This window comes from Maniola jurtina, chromosome 9 (assembly GCF_905333055.1).
Source record: "Maniola jurtina chromosome 9, ilManJurt1.1, whole genome shotgun sequence".
Taxonomy (NCBI): Eukaryota; Metazoa; Arthropoda; class Insecta; order Lepidoptera; family Nymphalidae; genus Maniola; species Maniola jurtina.
Window position 1 is genome coordinate 5,565,431 of NC_060037.1, and position 19,782 is coordinate 5,585,212.

Genomic DNA, 19,782 nt, shown 5'->3' on the forward strand with positions numbered 1-19,782 from the left:
CCTACCTAGTTCACAAAAAGTTTCAATGAAGCCGTTTTTAAATTCGATGTCGCGTATTTTTAACCCCCGACCAAAAAAGAGGGGTGTTATAAGTTTGACGTGTGTATCTGTGTATCTGTGTGTCTGTGTATCTGTGTATCTGTGTATCTGTGTATCTGTGTATCTGTGTATCTGTCTGTGGCATCGTAGCGCCTAAACGAATGAACCGATTTTAATTTAGTTTTTTTTGTTTGAAAGGTGGCTTGATCGAGAGTGTTCTTAGCTATAATCTAAAAAAATTGGTTCAGCCGTTTAAGAGTTATCAGCTCTTTTCTAGTTTTCTTGTAGAAAAGAAGGTTAGATAACCGTTAGGTTCATAATATTATGTCAATAGACAAATGTCAAGCTGTCAAGGTGGACGTTGCCTAAATACCTACATAATTATTTATTTGAAAATGATGTTTTGGAAAACTCAAATACTTTGGATCGTCGGGGGTGTTATAAATTTTTAATTTACACTTGTATGTTTTTAAAACAGAATACAATTTCTATGATAAGTCAGTTAAACGTAAGTCAATTCTTATTTGATTTGCCTAGGCTAATCGAAATGTGCCAGTATTTCACTTTTGGACTATAACATGGATGCCACAGCTCTCTCCACTTTAGTACCTATGTACTTAGGGATGAACTAAATATATAACCAAACGACTTCAGTACACTCACCTATACATACAAAATCAATAAAACTGGCCATTTACTTTCTCGTACCTCTTTAAATTAAAATAACAGTAAATTTTAAAAGGGTGATTCCATAGAATTGGCTGTAAAATAGCCCACTATAGGTATTTACTATCGATATGTGTAGTCATATAATTTATTGAACATACCTACCTAATAAGTACATAATTTAAAAATATAATTAAAAACAACTTTCTTCTCTTCTCTATCTCTTTTTTTCGGTACTTGAAAACAAAATACTTGTGTAGTAAGTACCTAGTTCAAATCAAGTAAAGATTATGTAGACATTCATATCATAAATTAAGTGTAACTTAATACATAGTTAACATTTTATTTCTTGTTTTTAATGATTATTAACTAACATTATGATTTTAATGTGTTGAATTAGAAAAACGGTATTCTGAGAAAACAGAAATACGTAAGTATGTAGAGATATTCTTCGACATCAAAATAAAAATCTCTATTTCGCTACATACTTATCTATGATTTCACTATACTATTATTAATAACTGGCATACTATTTATCAATTTTAAAACACACTAATTGATGCACCCAGTTTCACTCGTCATAGACTACGTACGTACGTATACGTAACGATATATTATCTACCTAGGAATGTTACTCCTCCATAGAGTAGCTTTGTAATGGTGAAAGAACTATTAAAATCGGTTCAGTAGTTTCAGCGTATATCGATCACAAACAAACAAATCTTTGTTCTTTATAATAAGTACTATTAGTATACGAATAGGTGGATAAATAAATATAGGTAGGTATAACATGGAAAAATAACAAAATGTTCAAAACATTTCCTGTCTCAGTAATGTTACGTCGGCCATTAAAATACATCGTATATTTTATAACGAAAGAAAACACGAAACAATGTTCCACTATTATTCATTCTCTTACAGATTCGGGCGTCACTTTGTTTTGTAAGTGCAGCGATCGCTACGATATGCGCGCGCGCATGAATGCATTCGCGGTGTGACGGCTTCCCCATATGGCCAAGGCTAGGCCTTTTATGGCTCACATAAGTGGCCACTCACCCACCGCCTGAACGAGTCAGCAATATCAATGAACTGCCCATCAATAAAACATGTGGCTCTAAGCCAGGAAAGGAAACGGCGAAATGAGAAAAAGAAATATTTCAAAAAGGCATGCAATGCGTACACTCGATTGCGATTGTTAGTGCTATTGGAAAGCATTCAATGTAAAGCTCCGAGTACACGATATGAATTATTCGAGGGTATTATGTAGTTTTTTTATGCCTTTCCGTTTACTACACGCCATATTCGTCGTGATTGATTTCATGTCGTTACATAACTCGTATTGCTGTGCGGCCGGACTTTGTAAAGGCTGAAACACACACTTCGCGCGACGGCAACCGCACGGTATACCACACGCTACACTTCCGTGGGTCGCAGCCGATGCGACTGACCCGCACGATGGACGCGCTGCAGCTGACGCAACACACAACACTATGAAAATGTATGGCGGAGCTTCCAAATCTCCTCCTCAGACGCGCACGGCCGATGCCATACATTTTCATGTGTTAGTTTAGTATTGTCACGTCAACCGCGACATTAACTTGAAAATTGACGGACTTCACCTCTTATTAATCCCCTTAGGGTTGCCATTTCTAAAAACCCCTTCTTAGTGAGTACCTATATCACAAAAGAAACCTACCTGTTTGTTGATACTTGATAGAGAGAGCGTTAAAAACGTCGTCATATCGCGTTATGTGTTTAAACCTTAATAAGGAAAAAGCCTGCGTTTCATTGAACGGCGACCGCTCGCAAGGTTCCCGACACATTCAACCTCTGAACTCGTAGCGAGATATGCTTTATCGATGTACGTGGAGGCGGATTAAATAACAAGTATAAAAAGAGGTCCGTGGGAAGAGGTGTGTCGGCCGCCCGGTCGGTCATGAGACGCATTCCGTACCTTAAAATCATCACTACCCATGTTATAATACCGAAAGTGTGTGTTTCTTAGATTGTTGGCCTTCAATCAAGTCACAACAGAGCTACAGATTGACGTGATTTTTGCATGCATTTAGTTTAAGACCTAGAGAGTAACATAGGATACTATTTGTCCCGGAAAATAAAATTTTAAAACCTAAATCCTACCGGATATAGTCGTGGGTATCATTTAGTAAACAATAAAACCAAGCGAGCTTACCTATTAAAATATTAATTACATTGCAAATTAACCACAAACTGATTTGCGTTTTGAGTCACTGTTGATGTTTACATCGAGGATTTACCTATATCACCTATTTTTATTACAAGCAGCTAGTTACTTAATAGGAAATAATAACGACACAGCTGTTTGTCTATTACAAAAATAATAATAATAATAATTAGTCGGAACTCTTTAATTTTCCGTGAGAAAACGTAGCCTATGCCACACTCCAGGTCTTTAACTATATAGTCAAAAATCACGTCGATCCGTTATTTCGTTGCGACGTGATTGAAGGACAAACCAATAAACCAACAAACAAACAGACGTTAGCATTTATAAAATGGTTAAAGTAAGAATAACATAAAAAATCAAAAGTCGGTCTTGTCCCATATTATCTTTTATTTGGAATAAAGTACCTATTTTATAATATCTAGGTAATTCCTAAGTAGGTAAATACTTAGAAAGTCACCTATGTAAATCCGAATTTATGTTATGTAAATAGATAATTGATAACAAAGCTCAAAACTTTTCTAAAGATAGAACTAAAATAGTTTTGCATTTGTAAAAGTAATGCCTAAGTTAATTATCGTTATTTCCGCAACAACTTTTCCTAATTTTCATAATTCGAATACAAAGTTTTCATTTCCTACATAAGATTGTTTGTTCTAACTAAAGTACAGTATGAGTAGTTTTATCGGACCCGTCGTGTTAATTGGTTGATGGTTCGGCGCGGTGCCCGCGGGCCCCTAATGAAGCAGGTTCGTGCAGCTGCATTCCAGCCACGCATTTTCTGGGAACACACTTTTTTAACGCGGTGATGGAATGTCAGTTTTTAGAGCCGGTGCGTATGATTTTTCATTGAAATTAAAAAGAAAACGCTCTGAGTTTGCGGAGAGCACTGAAATGGACATATACGATTACCTACGCTGGAAGAGGTGTGCTGTACAAAACGACAGTTATTTTTTGGCTAATTCGAAGTGCTTCGCCCAGCGTACCGGGAATTAAAATTGATACATTATGGTCTTCGTGTTGAAACTATGTTGTCAAATGTATCCTCATTAACATCTTCAGGCTTCAAACGAACTAAAGTTGAAAACTAAAACTCGACTACGATCGTCTTAATAACCGCTGAAATATTAGAGTAAAATTGTTTTTCTGTCACTTGGTATATTTTAATGTTGTTGTACATTTATATTAATGAACTTAGAATTTTCTCTTTTTTCATTTGACATCCCACTCGATACAATAGCAAATAAAAATTTTGGAGACCCCACTTTTTTGATGTAACATCCGTTAGGTTCACTTTTTCGTATAAAATATAGCCTATGTCACCTGGACCTTTACAACGAATCAATTGACACCTCATTTATCAAAATCAGCCCAGTAGTTTAGGCACTACGGGGGAACACACAGAATCTGGATACAAACATACATAGACTGCTAAAATCATAACCCTTCCTTTTGGCTTTGCTGCAGTCGGGTAAAAAGACCGGTAGTCGCAAGTCCAGCGTACCTACTTATACTAGTAGATGTCAGTGGCGGAGAGGTAATAAAAGCAGCTCAGCATGCCGACCGCGTTTGTGCTCTTCTTTTTGTCGTCTGCGATCCTCGGCTTGTTTTATTATAACCTGGCAAATGCACGTTCATCTAAGGATGTACGGATAGTTTTATATGGAGCGAGAGGGAGTCTGCGTGAATGTATGGTGGCCAATTTCGGCTATATTTGGCTTAAGGCGGCACTCTTTTGGAAGAATAATTTGAACTTTGAAGTTACAAAAAAAATTACTGTGGTAAAGTGAGATTGCTTCTTGTTCGTGGATGGAATTATAAATGGAATAGCTTTTCGGATTATTTTTATGTGGTAAGCTGAATGCCCAAACAGATCATAAAAAGATAATTATGCCTTGTACGCGACTTAGTTACGGTGTGGATCCTACGGATTGCCAACGATCCAGAATTCTGAGTTCAGCGTTTTACGTTTCGCTGTAAAACTAATACATAATTACTACCTGGAGGTAAGTCTAATAAAGCAGTTCCTTATTTGACCGTTGCGGTCAGCTTAAACCTTATGCCTTAGGTACATTGCGCGCCCTAATCCGATTTTTTCCATTTAACTAGGTATATAATATATTATCTAAAAGAAAATTGGCAATTTACGAAATGTTTCTTTAGTTTATAATTTTTATTTATGTGATGTTCATATAAATAGTTAGATAATAAAAGAAGAAAAGGTGGAAGATATACTATATTAGGTCTCTATTAGTTTAGTTGAATCCATTAACAATATAATTTTCGGCCCAATCAACAAATTTTGTTCGTTTTGCGAATTACCATGGGCCTTGGGAGCTGCGTAAATTTCCCATGGGAGGGGTAGAAGCCCGACATCGGCTATCACGCGAGCCTCGGAACGCACCGTTGCGTTGCCGTGAGAACTCTCTAATGTGAACACTACCCGAATATTTAAGGTCTACAATCTACATACCTACATGATACAGCGCTTCTCTATGTTGCTCACAATCAATGATGTTATACGTAGCTAGATACGTTACATGCTTCATATCTAAAGTGAATACTTAAAACTACGACACATGGGTCACATTTGTGACCCAAATATATTTTTTAGGGTTCCGTACCTCAAAAGGAAAAACGGAACCCTTATAGGATCACAAATATGCATACTTATAATTTTAGGTAAGTACCTACCTACTTAGTATAAACCAGTAAAATATCTGTAAAATCTTTCATATAAGTATCATTTTATATTCATTTTCTTTAACACAAGTTAGTATTTATCATTGCTACAGGCGATTGCTGAACATTTGGAAATATATTTCCTTCGTACTCGACTTTTTGTAATCTTCAAGAAAAATCTTTTTCTTTTTGCTAAACTCAAACTAGTTAGGTACTAGGTAAATAAAAAGGAATCTGAAACAAATTAATCTAGCTTAAAGCTTAAACAATCCGAGGTAGTTCATTTTAATTATGCCTAATTGTAATTTATTGTTTTCGCGTAACACGCCAGGATAGAGGAAACAAAGGCGGATAATCCTGTAATATCCTGTATTCATAAAACAAAAACAAATCAGGAAAGAATAGAAGATTGTTAATTAATTAAATATCTGCTTGGAAACTCTGTTATGTAATAGGTATACATTTTTTCCTTATAAATCATCTTTAGTGACGAGCTGGATTTACTTTGCCTACATTTTAATGCAAAATATGTTGCGTAGAAGCCACTATGAAAACAGGTATAAGTACCTGACAAAAACAAAATATCTACATGATCATCATAATCAAAATAATGTAATGCACCTAGAATAAGAGGACAGTCTCATTAACAGTCAAAACCACAGGCATAGATATTAGTTTCTAGAATATGTCTACAAAATTTGATGGACTTTGGTTGCTTAGTATTCAAATGAAATTGGAACTACGATTGTATGAAACGAGTGACGGAGAAAGCACGCACAGAATCAACAACTCTTTTATTGTTTGGGACAATATTACATGGCGACCCACATGGGCATTAGATTTGTTTAAAGATAAATCAACACATCTTTGAGAACATTATGGAGAACTCTCAGGCATAAAGGTTTATGCTCACGATGTTTTGAAAGTAAGCTGCCAAAAGCATGCTAAAAGTTAGAAATGCGTGGCCGTCAGGTTCGAACCCCGACTTCCCAAAAGAGATTATCAGTCTAGATTAGAGTATCATCTTGTAGTGCACTTGTCATATCAAGATAATTTTATGTCTATATTTATTCACACACTCATATGATTCAGATGTATCTAGGTAAGGTAGGAACTTGTTTTCTACAGAATCTCTATTTCTATCCTAGTTCCTCATCCTAGTATCCTTAGTAGAAAGTTCAGAACTCTTAACACGGTCTAATTAAAGATAAAACCGTCAAATAAATTATTTCACTAAACAAATTTTGCGTGTCTTCTAAGAGATCCAATTAATAATCCAATCCTCTCATAGAGTACTAGATGATACCCGCGACTTTGTCCGCGTGAACTCTTTAATTTTCCAGGATAAAAAGTATGGCTGTCTCCAGGATGAAAGCTATCTCAATACCTACCTTCCAATTACGAGTAGATGAAGCCCACAACTTAATCCATATTGATTTAGGTTTTTAAAGATCCCGTGAGAATTTTTTGATTTTCAGAGAAAGCCTACGTTTTTTGTACCAAATTTCGTCAAAATCGGATAAAGGATGGGCCGTGAAAAGCAAGCAGACAGGCAAATAGGCAAACAAACCTCTACTTTTTCGCATTTATATAGAAGTATGGATAATAGAGAAAGCACATCGCACAACTCAGAACTGTAGAACGTTGGCTTTGGGATAAACGTCTAATTACAGCACTCGGCGCGTTATTACGCCAATTACCTCTCATTGCACAAAAATAACCGATAAAACTGACCACCCAAACGTTTATTTATTGCTCTGGCCTAACTAGTATCATTAATTTATCTGAGTCCTTAATAGCTTGTTAAGACAAGAATAGAATGACTAAGTAGGGCATGCGTGTATCTTAAAATAGTAGCGTAAGTAGTGCAAATCGTTGATAGTTATTAAAGCGGCGGCTAAAGTCGCTAAACAAATGATTGTCGACAATTAGTCAATTAACGCAAGGCTGCGGCGGCGGCGGCGCGGGCGCACAGTGGACGCCGAGAATCGAGATCGCGTAGTGCGGTAGCGGCTTTAGTAATGTGCTGGACACAAGTATCGATAATATTTAATTTTTTTTAAACTAGTTACTTTTGGTCTTTATTTTTATTCTAATTCTACAAGTTAGCCCTAGATTGAGATCTCACCTGGTGCTAAGTGATGATGCAGTCTTAAGTGAAAGCAGGGTAACGAAGGGGCATGGCCGTTTCATGAAACCCATATCTCTGATCAGTTTCTACGAGACATCGCTAAATCGCTTGGCGGCACGACTTTGCCGGTACGGTAGTAGCTAGCTACTGCCGAAGCCAGACCATACCAGACCAGAGACAATTTAGAAATTAAAAATCCCTAAATTGCCCCTATCGGGAATCAAACTCGTTACCTCCCGCTTGTAAGACTTGTCTTGTGTTGAATGTCTTGGCTGTTATCATCTTTTTTTTTCGCTGTCGTCACTTAAGTATTTAAAAGATTGGCCATGTTTAAAATATTAAATACCCCAATAACAACAACTGCGAAGCACGTGCAGGTTTTTTTTCAGTAAACCCCTGATATTAATATTCCAGAGTCCTTAAGTGGCAAAAAATTGAATTATTTATTTAACTTTCTTTTAACGTGCGTTGTAGTGAATGTTGTAACTTGTAATGCATCCAATAATTACAAGTTCGGCAATTTTATCGATACCTAACATGATTCAGCGGCAACACTAGTAGCCGAGGTTAGGTACAGTTGCTGAATGCTGTGTTACTGCACAGCAACAAGGCCGTCGACCCCGGCAACCTTGAGCCTGGCAATTAATTTCAATCCGGATCGAGCTTCGTACGAGGCACGGGTTGCGGGAATACCACTTTGTAATGCACACCACTTGAATAAATCACCAATTTCTTGACGGTTAAGACGTCGGCCTCCTACTCAGAGGGCCCGAGTTCGATCTCGCGCGGGTGACCTCTAACTTTTCGGAGTTATGTGCGTTTTTAGGGTTCCGTACCTCAAAGGAAAAACGGAACCCTTAATAGGATCACTTTGTTGTCTGTCTGTCTGTCTGTCGTGTCTGTCAAGAAAACCTATAGGGTACTTCCCGTTGTCCTAGAATCGTGAAATTTGGTAGGTAGGTAGGTCTTATAGCACAAGTACAGAAATAAATCTGAAAACCCCAAAATTGTGAATTTTACATCATTAAAAAAAAATTAAAGTGTGTTTTAATTTTCAAAGTAAGACAACTTTACCAAGTGGAGTATCATATGAAAGGGCTTTACCTGTACATTCTAAAACGGATTTTTATTTATTTTTATGCATAATAGTCTTTGATTTATCATGCAAAGTGTTGGAAAAAATAACCCGAGTACGGAACCCTCAGTGCGCGAGTATGACTCGCACTTGGCCGGTTTTTTTAAGCAATTTCTCCGTTAAGGCAAGTGATATTACTTGCTTTAATAGTGACGGAAAACATCGTGAGGAAACCTGCATACCTGAGAATTCTCCATGATGTACTAAAAGGTGTGTGAAGTTTGCCGATACGCACTTGGCCAATGTGGTACACAGCGGCCGACCTCTACAGATACATCGATGTTCAGATCATTCTGAGAGGAGACCCGTGCTCAGTAGTGAGCTGGTAGAGATTGATGATGATAACAATTATTGAATGATAATAATTGATCTTTAGCACAGTTTAGCACAGTTCTAAAGCACAGTGTTTTCTCGGCATTGTTTTTATTTTTAGCAAGCCGCATTGTCGTAGGCAATGACTTCTATGATAGAAGTCATTGCAGGTGATGATGAGTGTTAATGATGATAATGTAGGCTGTTAATGATAATGTAACGTCAGAATCGGTTACACTGTTGGGCCGTGAAAAGGTATTTTTCTTTTCTTTTTTTTATTCACTATAGGTAAGCGCTTGACCACAATCACACCTGATGGAATGTGATGATGTGATCTAAGATGGGACGCGTTTACCTAAAAGGTGCCTATTCACTCTTGTTTTAAAGATACCCGGATCGTAATTGGTAGGAAACACAGATCGCGGAAGAGTATTCCAAACCTTAGCCATGCGTATGAGGAATGAAGACGCAAAACGTTTCGTAGCAAACGGTAGCAGACAGACAGACAGATAGACAGACAGACAGACACACTTTCGCATTTATAATATTAGTATGGATACGGCTGCTATGCGGAAGTTTTTACGTTTTAAGTCGGTAGCCTATGGTTGAAAGTGAACCAAGCATTAAACCAGCCATCATAGAAGGTACAATGTACCCTGTAATTGCATTATTACAACAAAAACTTACCTCTAACCTTTGATTATGTAAATAAATTGTCAGTATCTAACACTTACGGACATGGAAGCCTTTCACAAAATGAATGTCCAACCGACGCGCCCACAAACACGAGCGCAAGCACTTTACTACAATTTTACTATACTCGTCCGTTGAAGCGGCAGAACAACATTGCCTCTTAACCATATACGGGGCTCTATTCTATTTATAAGTACATTGCACATTTATACCCAGTATAAAATATGAAGAGCTTTGAAAGTCCGCAATGGATAGGCAATACAGATGAAGTGTTGTCTATCGATGGTCTTCTTAATTATAATCTTTGTGTCAGGATAATGACCCGAGTCTGCCCGTGCGCCGCCCGTGCCGTAATAATATCAATGCGTACTACGAAGTACATTACTTTGTTATTATACTATTGTTATGGCTATTTGGAGCGATGCCGCGGAGATTGGAACGTATAATGTGTACTTAGGCACTAGATATTAGATAACATATACAATATATTAAGTACCTATATACCTACATAATATAAGCATAATTGTTTTGTATGCGTAGGCGAACTAACGCTGAGCGTAGGTCGTTTGCTTTATAGTATTGTAGATAAGGGATTTCGAGGTAGGTATGTATTTCACAACGATTTTTAAAATCACATCAGCAGCAGTACTTTAGTTAGGGACATACTTTATTATTTAGGCCCCATTCCAAAACCATAGGTACCTACCTACCTACTCTGTTGAATAAATTTGACATTTTAAGTTTTAACAGATTCCCAAATCCCAATACAAAAAATGCCAAAACGTTTCGGCAGATAAAGTTTGTTTTGCGTTTGTAAAACAGGTATTCAATGTAAGATATATCTAACCTTCGGTTTCGGCTTTAGCCACCTTTAGCCAAAAAATCACCTTGTGCAATTGCCCAAAACTTCGACTTCGGCCAAAATGAATCGTGGCTGATGACGAAAGTTCCTAGGTTTCTAGCAAGCGCCGATATTGAACTACGTACTTTTAACTTTTTAAGTAGGTTAACAGTAGGTTAACAAAGGTAGGAAAGATTATCTTGACGATTCAAAAGCACTTCAAAAACACAATTAAACTTTTAGTTCAATTGAATAAAAATATTTTGAATTAGAATTTGAAAATTAACTTTAAAAATACTTTATTTTATTCACTTTTAGCCAATCTCGAACTGAATTTCTTTAAGTATAAGTATAGTTAGGCATAGTGGCTTTAAATGCAGATTAGGTATATTAATTAAAATACATCGATGATTATTAAAACGCACTCAAAATTTTATTTCAAGCGGACACAGTCGCAGGCAGCTTGTAAAAATGTAATACAAGTGTAAATTAAAAATTTATAACACCCCCGACGATCCAAAGTATCTGAGTTTTCTAAAACATCATTTTAATAATTATTAAATATATAATTATTTTTTAATTTAATAAATAATTATGTATTTAGGCAACGTCCATCTTGACAGCTTGACATTTGTCTATTGACATAATATTATGAACCTAACGGTTATCTAACCTTCTTTTCTACAAGAAAACTAGAAAAGAGCTGATAACTCTTAAACGGCTGAACCGATTTTCTTGGATGATAGCTAAGAACACTCTCGATCAAGCCACCTTTCAAACAAAAAAAACTAAATTAAAATCGGTTCATTCGTTTAGGCGCTACGATGCCACAGACAGATACACAGATACACAGACACACAGATACACACGTCAAACTTATAACACCCCTCTTTTTGGGTCGGGGGTTAAAAATAGAGATTACTGCGCTATCCCGACCGCGATCAGGATAGAAGATTAAAACATATTTTCGCGATATAAATATCTTTATGACAAACATTATGCGTTTAGTTAGTATCCATGGGTATATTAAAAACCGGTCAAGTGCGAGTCGTACTTGGACACGAAGGGTTCCCTACCATCGTACACAAAATAACACTTTTTCATTTATTTATTTTAATTTTCATGGTGGAAATTTAGAAAGTTAGTCGTTGTTGTTATAGCGGCAATAGAAATACATATTCGCTGAAAATTTCAGGTCTCTAGTTATTATGGTTCACGAGATACAGACAGACGGTCGACGGGTGGACTGACAGATACATCTTAGTAATAGGCTCCCCTTGGCACCCTGTGGGTACGGACTACGGAACCCTAAAAAATGATATGAATCACCTTATCTCACACATTTCGCGTGAATGAGGATAAACGACTTGTTTACTTTGTAGTCGTGAACTGAAATAAAGGACACGTAATACTCGCAGAATTTCGATGCTGGCGAATGTACCTACTTAGTTCCGGCCAGGTTGCAAGCGTCTTCGAAGTTCGAACCCAGCAGATATTCATAATTCGACAATTGAGGAACTCCATCTACGCATTTCTACTTTTCGAAAATCGAAATAGAAATAGAAAAGTTTTGGTTCAAATTAAATTTTATAAGTGCTTTTGGATCGTCGTACAGAGAATTCCACCAAAAAATGTGAGAAAGGAGTCAAGTTCGGTAGCTATCAAGGGAAGTGAGTGATTTCAAGCTTAGCTGATAAAAGGTTTCATATCAAACGTTTACGTTCAATTATCACGTAAAAAATTGATATCTTAAAGTTTTTGTTCAAAAAAGCTTTTACAAGGATTGTTGAGTAAGTTTGAAAATGTATAATCTCTAAAATTATCTATGGTCTGGTTTGGTGGGGCTCTACTCTGGAGTTACTATGGTTACCATTACTATACCGTCCTATCAGCAAAGACGTATCGGAAGCGATGCGTTTCAGTATGGTACCGGCCATACATACTGTACCTAGGTAGGTACTACGTAGGAATATATTTCTATCATCAAATATCTCGGCGGAACCGAGCTCACGTAATAATAACATTAGATTCCTGAATATCCCCATTCCTCCAAAATTTAGTTCTTCAAGCCGGCGGCATCAGCAATATGAATGGTAAATTCCTCTGCCCACTGACTGGCCTGAATGATTTCGACATTCTTGGCGCAGCTCCGATAATCCGAGAAAAAATAAACGACCTGCAATTAGAGTTGTTATGTTACTAGAGCAGCAATATTTCGGAAAAGCTCATTCACCGAAAGTTGACTGGTATACAAAACAAAATTACAAGTCATCTTTCTTTCTTTCTTCCCTCTGGGCTGGTTTCCGCACTTAAACGTTTCCGTTCAATTACATTACTTGTTAAATTACAAGTCATGCCGCATGCGTTCTAAATAAGCTACAATTTACAATATTTAGTCTGAGTTAATGAGTTAAGCTGATTTTTTCTGATTCCCACTTTCGTGGTTCAGTAATTCAGTAAATTAACAAGAAATAATTGGCACTGTAGGTGCTTGCTTTTTCTCCGTCTTTCAATAATATTTTAGTCATCTTTGTCATAATTATGACGCATCACTAAACGGCAATGTCGTATAGTATACCTACTATTTGGGTAGTGTCTCAAGAGTTAATTTTTTTAATCAATATAAGCTCTAGATATGTTTAAAATTGTGTAAGTTTAGGATGCAATCCAATCCATTTTCTATGACCTATGTGGTCACTACTAGACATTTTTTATTATATATTACTAGACGTTTTCATTCTCGAAAACCACCACCACTCCACTAAACATGGTGAAAACCGTGGATGGATGAGGAAAGCGGAAGTGCCTTCCCGCCACCTTCTTGAGCAGTTAAGTGGACTGGAGGCAGCGAAAGATACTTTGCCGGAGGTCACCCTACAATGCATTTCAATCGTCATCTCCTCAAAGTTACGTATTTATGATCAAGAAGAGGTGCTTTTATGACGTCTGATGTTTAATGCCTTATGTCTGCTATTCCATGGCCTAACTCAATGCCTGCAGCGTAAATAAGCCCACTCCGAGTTTGAAAGTGCGCACGGTGGCACGAAAAATAAATCACGACAATATGGTACGCTCGGTATAACGTATTTTTACGCAACGCAAGCTCTTTGTTTATATATAGTTAGTAATGCTGGCAGTTGGCACACAGACGGCTGGTTATTCAACCGGGCACATTCCGCGACGGCTCCACTTTTTGCTCGGCCGTCCGTCCGTCCGTCCTCTTGTGCCGAGGAAAAACGACCAATTAAAGCTTTTAGGGCAGGAATTAAGCTAACCGCAAACTGCGGCATATTAAACTTAAAATTATTGCTCTGATATCTTCAGTTATATCTGTCGAATTTTGAAAATTAAATAGAGACAGGGTAACAAAACTTAAAACTTACCTACAGAATGGAGCTTTCAGTAAAATTAGCGGCTATATTGATTACAAATTTTCTACCAAACTCGTTACAGAGGATATAATAAACAGCGAGAAAGTATTACGGCTTTAAGAGGTGTTGTAAAGAGTGCAAGGTTTTTTTCTGTGTCTTACAGCAATTAGACACCATTACATGGCAGTGAAAAGTTTTTTATTTTACTTTTCGTTGTTTCTGTTATTTTATTGTTTGTTGTTTTTGTTATTTTATTTTTTGTTAATGCTATTATTTTATTTTTGGAAACATTTCTTAAAAATAAGGTAATATATGAATAATAAATAAATGAGAGTAAAAAATTCTACACCTAAATTCCAAGCAAAATAGAAAATATTAAAAGAGCTGTTCTTTTTATAGCAAATCTTTCGATATGACTCACTTTGTAACTACTTCATGAAACACAATAACATAAACAATGTACTTAACAGGTGTATTTTGCGATATGTTAGGAATTATGATGCAGTAGTGTGCGCAAGCTTTTAAATTCTCGTAGCGTCCGCGCTTACGCCGCACCTCAACACGTTCAAAACATCACTCTTGGAAACATTTTACAGTCAGATTCCAAGCCTTCATTGCCTTTGTTTTGCTTTCATTATAAAGGCTGCCGATTTCAATAATCTCTACTGTGCTTTTAGTCACAAAAGATACTCGATGTTTCACGTTTACTTTTGTTTATCTCGAAGCGGGCGTCCTTTTTCTTCGAATGATAAGTCCACATAAGAAGGTTTACGTCTCGACTTATATAATAGTACTGGCGCCAGCAAGATTGGACACTGTTTTTTTTTTGGTTGAAATAAAACTGACCCAACGCTTTTAAACGGCCAAGCCGTCCGCCTGGCAGTCACAAAATAAACGTTAATTGTTAAATTTTAGCTGAATGGGCCATGAATGATTTTTAATTTTAAAATCATCTTTAGTCTAATAATACCTAATTGCTGTTTGGCTAACTCCCACGTGGAGATACACGTAACTCGTAAGATATAACGAGAGTAGACACTCGAACGGCGTCAGGTAGAGACGAAAATAAAACAGGAGTTCTAAATTCGTGCTTTTATTAGTTCCATCGACTCGTTTTAATCTGTGGGCCCAGTGGCGGACAATGTAGGGCCAATCAGAGTAAAAAAACTTTGTTTTAAGCTTAAAGCACACTCAACGACGCCTGCGACGCGCGACTTCTGCGTCTCCAAAATTCCTAGATGTTGTTATATTATAACAAAACTGTAGGTATGACAATAATAGCGTTAATAATAGGTTAGTGTCCAAACTAAAATAAGAATTTTACGCCATATTGTGATGGCTTAGCTAGAAATATATTGTTTTTCTACGTACATTTTCAGTGGATTTTGTAAGACAAGACTTAGTTATTTAATGTAGAAATACTTTGCATAATAATGCAACGTATTTTCCGTGCAATCCATAACTTTCAAGTGACATTTGACATTGGATACAATATGGCTTTCGTAGTAAGTACAAGTTTGGACGCTTTATTATAGAACATATGTTAGCACTGTGGAGAAAATACTAATATCAGAGGGAAGAGACCCCGCGAACGAAGTCTGAGACATTAGTCCGCCGAGATAAGATAAACTGTTCTCGCACCTTTCTATGATGCTTTCTAACAGGGATAAATGCCACAACATCATATCTCGAGGGAACTACGATCCTGAAAACTGAACCGACACGAGAAGAAGAAAATCACTACGGAACCCGAGTAGGTGCCACGCAGTTGCTATCGTAGGTAATGAGACGAGTTTCATACAGTTCCTTGAATTACAAAATATAGTAAACCCGTAGCGCGTTTTGATTGCCATCGACGTCTTCAGTTTTGCGTTGCATATCGCATCGCATGTGTTTCAGGATTTAAGTTAAAAAAACTACGTGTTATGGTCGTACGCGGGCTCCGACCAACGACGGCAATACAACCAATCGCTACGAAACAGCCATAACAAAAACTCAACTCCTGTGGTGCAACATCCACATTATTTACATTTTTTCACATTCTATGCCGAAGTAGTATCAAATTACTATCGGAATGCGTAGTAGGGTCTAGTGTGGAACTTTGAACCGTAATCCTGTCTAGGTGTCGAATTTCTGCTTTTTTTTAGATTTTCATGTAACTTATATGCCCATGGTTTTTTTGATCGACCTAATACCTACTACATACTTAGTCAGGGTTTAGCATAGCTTCAAAACTATATAAAAACAATAAGACCCTGTCCAGTGTCCATTAAACACGAGCTAACCTACAACTTATAAAAACATCTTAGGATTTAACACTTATTTCTGAATAATAACTCTTCAGGGATTTGTGTTTGGGGAAGACCTTTTTTTTGGAAAAAAAAACACTTTACCTGCATCACGACGGTTACTACGAAATTACGTTTTGAAAAAAAAAACACTCAATAGTTGAAAGCATAGGCTCCTAAACTTTTGTGTCACAGCTCACTGCTCAGCGTTTCATTAAATAAATAAATTAATTAACAATTTTTTTTGATTGATGTATGCTGTCAGTAGACTAGCTACATTATTTTTCATTTCATATACGTTCTACATATTATTATTTAGACAAGTTTCTAGTGCTAAAAAAAATCATAAAATATTAAGTAAGTAATTTTTCTTTTTGTCTGTGTTCAGTGGCGTCGATTCTTTTGGCGTTCGTTTCACTAAAAAAATACCTTAGTTATAATGAAAGCCTCCGGCTTCTTATATGAATATGTTCCTCAATGGCTCAATTATTGTATTCCGTAGTATGTGCGTAAACTTTGAGAACCACCTAAATTAGGGATGGCGCTTAAGTATGAAAACGCATTGTTATAGATCGATCTCTATTGTATAAATAAGATAAGTAAATATTTTTTGCCGGCGCTATTTTCCATATAACTTATCTGTGATATATAGGTACAGTCCTGCAGGACTATTGAAATTTGAAAGTATTGTCACATACAATGCTCTCACGGTGGGCGTCCCTTAGTTATAGACTTTAAAGACTTTAACTTGAAAGACTTTCTTATGGTAAATAGAATGATATGTTTTTTATCATAGAAACAGGAGGCGAAATTGCAAATTCACATACATACATAAATAATACCTATAATATTTTTATTTATAATATGACTAGCTGATGCCCGCAGCTTCGCCCGCGTGGATTGGTCAGATCCCCTGCAGCATCAGGATTGAGGAGTTAGACTCCAAATTTTTTATGAAACAATGTCGCAAAGTTCCTCTATCGATTAAAAAAGAAATGACGCAAATCGGTTCAGAAATCTCGGAGATTTCGGTGTACGTAGGTAGAAAAACACAACTCCCTTTTTGAAAGTTGGTTAAAAAAGTAGCCTATGTTACGCCCTGGTCAATCCTCTATTTGTCTGTGAAAATCCCGTCAAAATCGGTTCAGCCGTTCCGAAGATTAGCCTTTTCAAACAGACAGACAGACAGACACAAATTTTAAAACCGGGTGATTCAGTTATGGTATCGTTCAAATAACCATATGAGCTTAATATGAGGTAGTTATTTCGAAATTACAGACAGACACTTCAATTTTATTTATTAGTATAGATGAATATAATAAGTTTAAAAAATGATTATAATAAGTTATAAAAAGAAATGGATATAATAAGTTTAGTATATAGGGCCTGTCTTACTATATTTTCCTATATGTTAAAAAAATACAATTAAAACGACACTTGTAAGGACTATTCTCACACTAACAATAATTAGGAGCGGTTCACAAAGCACAATGGGGCATATTGAGCCCATGTGTGCAAATCTCCACGGCCGATTGTAGCCACGTTGCGACCAGATTCCAGCCGAGTGATGGACGATTTTAGTTTTGTTATGCTCGGTCAAACCTCTAGTCGAATTGAGATTTGAGAGTGAGGAGTTATTTTTAACCCCCGACCCAAAAATAAGGGTGTTATAAGAAAATCGGTTCAGTAGTTTGAAAGTTATCAGCTCTTTTCTGGTTACTGTAACCTTCACTTGTCGGGGATGTTATAAATAAGGTACACTTGTAATTAATAACAAGCGACCTACCCCGGCTTCGAACGGGTAGCATATTACAATTTTCGTAGAGATCTCTATTTTTTTGAAAAAAAAATATATAGCCATATGTCACTCAGGATTAATGTAGCTTTTGACTGGTGCAAAATTTTTCGAAAACAGTTCTGTAGTTCCAAATATTACTTCCTACAAACTTAACTTACTTCTTTATAATATTAGTGTAGAAGTTAGGTACTTATCTAATTCCAGGCAATGAGTTGCAATACGATTTGCGTGCTGCCTGTTGTAAGTTTGATGGTGCCTACCTACTATGTCAAAATCTGAAATCCTGAAAGTTTCAGCGATACCTAACTGTACAATATATATATGTATTTACAATAGATGTACAATGTTTTAATATAATCGAATGAACTAGAACGTATAGGTAACAGACAGACAGACAACCAAAGAATCATTAATTTTTATATAAATACTATATAGGTATACAAATAAAAAGAAAACTCCTAAGTTCTAACTGACCAGCCTGATTCTATCTTTTACAGCCAACTAACTCACTTGTAGCAACGTAAGTCGTCTCTGAAAGCGTCTTTCTGAAGTCGATGGATTTGACTTAAAATACAACAGAACTCGAATGCGGTTGCCCATCACTAATGGATGTTCCCAAAAAAAAGGTATTTTCAAAAGACATGACTCCAACTTTTGCACTTCATCAAATATAAATTTAACTCCGAATAATGGTAACCAACCTGCTCTTTGAGACTCTTTGTCATTTTCAGACAATAGATTTTAAAAAAAAGTGGACCCAAAGCCACTCTCGAGCTTTTGTCAACATAAATACGTTCTGTTATTATTGTTTTTAACTTAGTTTGCCTTTTGTATTCTTGAGTGGTTTTTTGAAAAGACACTTTTGAATATATTCAATTTCTTCATGTTACACGTGTTACACATATTTTCTAATCTGTATTAACTATAATATATACAAGAGCAATAAAAATTCGAAATTCAAATTTTTTTTTTTCAAAATATTTTTATTCAATTAGACTTTTACAAGTACTTTTCAATCGTCAAGAGCATCTACCATTGGTTCGGAGTGCCTTTCCTACCGAGAAGAACCAGCAAGAAACTCGGCGGTTGCTCTTTTCAAAGATGTGATATACATAACTGATAGATATACATAAGATTTGATATAAATAACTCTGAAAAGTTAGAGGTGCGAGCCCGGGATCGCACCCCTGACCGCCTGACGTCTTAGCCACTAGGGCCTAGGCTATAACCGCTCTCGATCACAAGTGTAAATTAAAAATTTATAACACCCCCGACAAGTGAAGGTTACAGTAACTAGAAAAGAGCTGATAACTTTCAAACGGCTGAACCGATTTTCTTGGATTATAGCTAAGAACACTCTCGATCAAGCCACCTTTCAAACAAAAAAACTAAATTAAAATCAGTTCATTAGTTTAGGAGCTACGATGCCACAGACAGATACACATGTCAAACTTATAACACCCCTCTTTTTGGGTCGGGGGTTAAAAAGCTCAGAATTACATATAATAATAGTATGACCATAGTATGGCCTAAAGTTTTTGTAAAGTCTATTTAAAAGTGCTAATATTACGTCTTATAAGTACTTGATTACTTTTTGTACCATTTTCTCTCACCTTTTCTGTT